Below are 7,052 nucleotides of genomic sequence, written 5' to 3'. Positions count from 1 at the left end.
GCAATTAATTTTTTTTTCCTCCATTAAATCAAAGGAAAAGCTCTTTCCTCTCATTTTAACTTGATAGATTTCTTGGAATGGATCAAAGATCATCCACTTATTGTCTCAAACGTAAGCTTAAACCATTCTCCAAAAATTTCCCTACGCTCAACAAATTTCGATAAAGTTCAAGAACATAAAGTACATTTGAAATTAACTTTGTACCTGAGTAGCTTTCAATAGCTACTATGCCTTTCCCTTTGGATGGAAGGCAATTTCCATTATCACCCTCACCAGGTTTAAGACCTTCATGCCTCAAATTCTTTCATATTCATAATACTTCGTTTTCAAAAAGTCCTATATTTCCTTAGGTGATTTAAGTTTCATGATTTCGGAAAATATAGTAGGAGATACTGCGACATACAATGGCGGAATCAGAATTTTTAAAAAGAGGATTCAAAATCTCAAAAGACAGACACACAAAGTAGTCGTAGGAGTTCGACATCTACTATATATACCTAAAAATAATGACCTGGACCAATAGGGAAATCCCAATTCATTGGGCCTTTCGATACAATCAAATAGAAAGCCCCAAGGGCGCCATATTCTAGGAGCCCAAACTATGTGATTGAATAAATCCTCATAATCATGAGGAGTTACTTTCATTCATATAATAATCAAATCTAAACATACTTGCATACTTCATAGCTAATTCAATAGTCTAGGGTTAAGTATGAGGACTCTGAAGTCTACAACAAACAAGTGGGAGAGGCAGGATTCGAACCTACGTAGAAAAACTTCAACAGATTTACAGTCTGCCGCTTTTGACCACTCGGCCACTCTCCCCTTCCCGGTCCGAGGCCCCCCTTAACCATGTATAAATCATATAAATTTTCTACAGAAGAGGGTTCCGATGAACCCCTTCATTGTAAGGTGGCTCCGCCACTTGCGGCATAGAGGCATGCGTTCGTCTTCAACTTCCTACTTTTTATCTCTTTGTCTGTTTTAATCAGAGCCTTTGTAGGATTTCCTTGTAAAGGATGAACTTCATAATCTTCCTCTACTGCCTCCCAGGGATCACATGCATCAAATATAGGCTTCATTCTTACAGCCCAAACCTGATAGTTTCTCCTTCAAAAGATCACAATCTCTTAAAATACTGTGCTGTCATTGTGAAACCTTACTTAGCAGAAGCCCTAAAGTCAATGAGCATAAATTGTGGTGACTATGCTTGAATGGTATGATGTATTCATAACTATCTTGTCTACAACTAAAACAATGTTTGGTTGCTTTTCTAAAAATGTTTATTGGTATGATTCTTTGTATAATGTTGATACTTCACTTTCATTATATATACATCAAAGAATTTATTTATACATATAAGTGGGCATACATCATGATTAAAAATGTCGGTGTTTCCTTCTTTTTTGTGAGCAATGGTAAAGTAGATATAGTAACTTCATATTATTGATAATATTAGAACCTTTGTCTACCATTGCTCACAAGAAAGAAGGAAAAGCCAACTTTTTTAATCATGATGTATGCCCACTTATATGTGTAAATTAATTTTTGGATGTATAGACAATGAAAGTGAAGTATAAACATTAAACAAAGCATCATATCAATAAACATTTTTTTTATAAAAGCAAGCACCTATTGTTTTTGTTGTAGACAAGATAGTTATGAATACATCATACCATTTCTTTTCCTTTTGGAATTTCATTGCATAATAAGGACACCATTCCAGCATAGCCACCAGAATTTATGCTCATTCACTTTAAGGCTTTTACAAAGTAAGGTTTCACAATGGCAGCACAGGACTTTCTAATTTTTTGATGGAGAAAACTATCAGGTTTGAGCTGTTAGGGTGAAAGCCTGGATGCATGTGATCTCTAGGAGCCAGTAAAAGTGGATTATGAAGTCATTCCTTTACCATGCAATCCTACAACGGCTTAGAATAAAACTGACAAAGAGAAGAAAACCAGGAAGTCAAAGGCGAAGGAATTCCTCTATGTCGCTAGTGGCGAAACCATCTTACAATGAGGGGTTCATGCGAACACCTTCGTTGGAAATTATATGATTTATACACGGTTAAAATAATTTTTAGGTATATATATTAGATGTCGAACCCCTTTGGCTACTTTGTGTTTCTATTTTTTTAGATTTTGAATCTCCTTATTGAAAATTCTAGTTCCGCCACAGTATGTCGCAGTTTCCCCTACTATTTTTTCCAGAATCATGACACTTAAATCGGCTAAGGAAATATGGGACTTTCATAAAAAGGAATATTGTGGAGATGAAAGAATTTGAGGCATAAAGGTCTCAAACCCGTTGAGGTAATTTGAAATGCAAAAACATAAGGAATCTGAGACAATTAAAGAGTACTTAGATAAACTTATTAGTGAGGCCAATAAGGTAAAGTTACTTGGTGCTGAACTTTCTGATGCAAGGATTGTGCAGAAAATCCTTGTTCCTTTACCTTAAAAGTTTGAAGAAACAGTTGCTTCAGTGGAACATACAAAAGATTAGTCAAACATCACTTTGGCGAAACATTTAAACTCCTTGCATGATCTGGAACAAATAAGAATGATTAAGAACAAGGGGACTGTTGAAGGAGCTCTGTAAGCAAGGCATCAATTCAATGCTGGAGGCAAAGGTAGAAAGCAGAACTTGAAGAAGAGTTATGCTACATCAACATAAGCTACTGCAACTGATAGCAATTCTAGCAATGACAACAAAGGTGGAAAATATCCACCATGTCAGCATAGTGGGAAGAGGAATCATCCACACTTCAAAAATAATGGAAAATACTTGATATGAGATGCAGAAAGTTTCATAAAGTTGGTCATGCTGAGATTATTTGTAAAGGAAAAAGACCACAACAATTAAATAAAGTTCAAATTGCAGATGAAGAAGAAGAATATCAATTATTTGTGGCCACTTATTTTGCAAGTATAAGTTCAAGTGAAAGCTGGTTAATTGATAGTGGTTGTACAAATCATATGACTCATCATGAGGAGTTTTCAGAGATTAGGCAGATCTCCAATCTATAAAGTCAGAATTTATAATGGAGATTACCTTCCAACCAAAGGGAAAGGTACAGTAGCTATTGTAAGCTAATCAGGTACAAAGTTAATCTCAGATGTACTTTATGTCCCTGAACTTGATAAAAATTTGTTGAGCATAGGGAATCTTTTGGTGAATTAGAATAAACTTACGTTTGAGGACGTTAAGTGTGTGATCTATGATCCAAAGGGCCAAAAAATCTGCCAACTTAAAATGAGAGGACAAATCTTTTCCTTTGATTCAATAGAGGAAACATTGGTTGCCTATCCGAGCCAAGAGATGACAACAAATATATGGAACAAGAGACTAGGACTTTTCCATTACAGGACACTCTTCTACATACTGAAGAAAGATATCGTTCGAGGAATACCACTTATGGAGGATAAACAAGCAGCTTGCAACACATGTTAAGTGGGAAAGTAAAGTAGGATGCCTTCTTCCAAGGCAGACTGGAGAGCATCAGTAAAGCTTCAATTAGTCCCTACTGGTTTTTGTGGACCACATAAGACTACTCTCTTAACGGAAGTAAACATTTTATGGCATTCATTAATGATATGAAATGATTGTGTGGGATTTATTTTCTCAAGTTCAAATCTGATGTAATTGAAATGTTCTCTATATTCAAAGCTCTGGTAGAAAATTAAAGTGGTTGCTGCATTCAAATGGTTAGATCAGAGAATGGTACCGAGTACACATCTGATTGATTTGAAAATTTTTGTGAAAATTCAGGAATTGAGAATCAATTCATTATTACATATACTCCACAACAAAATGGTGTAAGTGAAAGGAAGAACTTATCGGTAATGGACATGTCGAGATGCTTATTAGATGATAAGGGCTTACCAAAAAAGTTATGGGATAAAGTAGCTAACAAGACTTTTTTTTTTGCTGAACATGTTGCCGACAAAAGGCGTGAAGGAAAAGACACCTTTTGAGGCATGGCACGGGTATAATTCGTCCTTACAAAACTTAATAATCTTCGGTTGTTTGTGTTTATTTCATATTCCACAGGTTAAGAGGGACAAGTTAGATAAGAACGCTGAATATGGAGTCTCTATTGATCATAGTACAATTTCTAAAGCTTACAGAATTTTACAGCCTCATACAGGAAAAAATATGGAGAATGAGAAATGGGACTGGGAAGAAGTTACCAGAATATCATAAGAAATCTACTAGATTCATATGAGAACATTGATAATCAACTTGTGAGAGGAACAAGATCGCTCTTTGACATATACCGGAGATGCAATGTGTCTATTTAGAGACTTCTGGATTTTAAGAAGCAATTTCATATACCAAGTAGAAGGCTAAAATGTAGGAGGAGTTTGCAATTATTGAGAAGAGTGAGAAATGGCAGCCTGTGGAAAAACCACAACATAGGAAGATCACTGGTGTGAAGTGGGTTTATCGTACGAAATTCAATGTTGATGGATTTGTTAACAAGCTCAATGAAAGACTTGTTGTGAAATGTCACTCATAAATATTAGGGGTTGATTATTCAGAAAACTTTGCTCCAGTTTCTAGGCTTGATACTGTAAGGCGGTTACTAGTTATTGCTGCTTAAAAAGGTTGGAAAATCTTCCAATTAGATGTCAAGTCATCTTTTTAAATGGTTTTCTATGGGAGAAAAATAATGTGAAGCAAACTCAAGGTTTTTATGTAATAGGATACTGACAACAAAGTGTATCTATTGAAGAAAGCCCTTTATTGTTTAAAACAAGCTCCAAGGGCTTGGAACAGTCGAATTGATAATCACTTGTAAGTCTTAAATTTTAAGAAAAGACTACGTGAATCAACTCTGTTTGATAAAAAAAGAGATTCTGGTATTGTGGTTATATCACTTTATGTTGATGATATTCTTGTAACAGTAAAAAAGCTTGAAATGATACATGAATTCAAGGTTGAGATGAAGAAAGTTTTCGAATTAAAAGACTTGGGAGAAATGTCTTACTTTCTTGAAATGTAGATTTGTAAAATCCACAATGAAGAGGTTCAATATGGAAGAATGCAAACCTATAAACACTTCAATGTATCAAAAAGAAAAATTGATTAAAGATGATAGTAGTGACAAGGTAGACAAGGCAAACTATAGAAGTATGGTTGGATGTCTTGTGTATCTCACTGCAATGAGACGCGACATTCTGAAAGCAGTAAGTGTCTTGTCTATATTTCTGAATTGTGTTAGTGAAATGCACATGAAAGCAGCAAAAAGAATAATAAGGCATGTCAAGGGAATTTGGACTACGGTGTTAGGTTCGCGAAAAGTCAAAAGTTCAAGTTGCAAGGCTGTTCTGATAATGATTGGGCTGGGTCAGATGATTACATGAAAAAGCACTTCAAGTTGTTGTTTTAGCTTTAGTTCAGGATGTATTTCATGGTGCTCAAAAAGCAAGGAATCGTGGCATAGTCAACTCTCGAAGCTAAATTTACAGCTGTTGTTGGAACTGTTAATCAAGCTCTTTGGGTAAGGAAGATTACGTTAGATCTTGATTTTGAGCAACAAGAAATCACGTGTTTGTGGATAATCAGGCAGCCATGGATATTTCTCATCGCTTCTGTACTTTGGGTTTTCCTTTCTATCTCATAACTAGAAATTTTCTTTCTCTCTTTTCTCAATCAAACACCATTTTCCCTCTTGAACTGGTAAGTTTTTCAAAAATTCTTTCAACAACTTTTTTATACTAATAATATTCGTGATTGACGTGTGTGAAGAACACTGGTTGCAATAATATTTTTGGTGTATTGTTATTTATCAAGGTTTTTTGAAAGAAAAAATTATACCCCAAATCATGATTGTTGAAACTTTTTAAATTATTTTTTTAATCAAAAGTGATATATTTTGTTGAAATGAGAATTTTTATAATATTTATTAGTATAATGTTCAATTTCACTTGCACATTCAAATATTAAAAACAAACAACATTATTATTTAGTGTTCAGATTTAGAGACCACATCTTAATATTCAGATATATACTCAGATCAAAACTCTCAAATCTTAATTCAAATCTTAATATTCAGATGTGTGTTCAAATTCAGACCTCTTAATCTTAATGGAAACAAATGAGGTCTAACACTACTTTATGGGTGATGTGAAATGTAAATATAATTTTATATTTAAGAATTCAAAAATTAATGGGAGTTAACTTCCACGGGCCTTTTGAATTTATTGCTAATATATCTTTTTTCCCTTGGAAAGTTCAATAGTATATTCATAACTTCCTCCGTACACTTTTATTTGTCATGTTACGTTTTTCAAAAGTCAATTTAACTAATTTTTAAAGTTATATTAGAATACATTAATTCAATATTTTAAACAAAAGATTTAGATATTCAAAAACTATATGAAAAGTACTATAAAATACAATCTTTTGCATATAAATATAATGAAAAAATACAACCTAAAATGTTAGTCAAAATTGTTATAATTTGGCTCTAAAAAAAGAAACCATTTTATTAATTTTCCACCCCTTTTTTTTCCTCAAAAATTTTGATTTTATTTGTTTCGAAAGAAAAAAAGTTTTTCCAATTAAAGTGACATTTTTAAAAAGGGATAATTATTATTCAGAGTCGCCGCGTGGAATTGAGTTTTGGTGTTCCAAGTCACCTTATTTAATCTCTAATCAAAAGAGAATTTGACTCTATATTTTCTATTGGTCTGCGAACTAAAAATCCGGGTAAGGAATTCTGTTGACCGAGGGGAAGGTGTGAGGCACCCCTCGATTCCCGTGGTTCTAGCACGGTCGCTTTATTAACTTTGATATGACCTGACTTAATTTTGGATATTATATTATTTAAACTTAATAATAAATTTTTATTTACCCAAATTTATTTTAAACTTATTTGAAACTGACTTATTTATTTTAAATGATCTTATTTTCTTCAAGGTATGTCCATTAATTTTAAATTTGAAACATCCGTTTATTATAGTTTATTTTTATTAACATTTGTGCGTATTTGTGTGTGTGTGTAAGTGTGTGTGTGTGTGTGTGTATATATATATATATAT

The 7,052-nt window shown here is 33.4% G+C and overlaps 1 non-coding gene across 1 annotated transcript; it reads right to left on the bottom strand.

Annotated features, from left to right (window-relative positions):
* Nucleotides 1-742: 742 nt before the first annotated feature.
* Nucleotides 743-825, bottom strand: TRNAY-GUA. Its single transcript has one exon. It is a non-coding gene; the product is annotated as a tRNA-Tyr (tRNA).
* Between the last annotated feature and the right edge of the window lie 6,227 nt (nucleotides 826-7,052).

Source organism: Solanum pennellii, chromosome 12 (assembly GCF_001406875.1).
Source record: "Solanum pennellii chromosome 12, SPENNV200".
Lineage (NCBI taxonomy): Eukaryota > Viridiplantae > Streptophyta > Magnoliopsida > Solanales > Solanaceae > Solanum > Solanum pennellii.
Note: the sequence above shows the minus strand (reverse complement) of the source record. Positions and strands in the feature narration are given on the sequence as shown.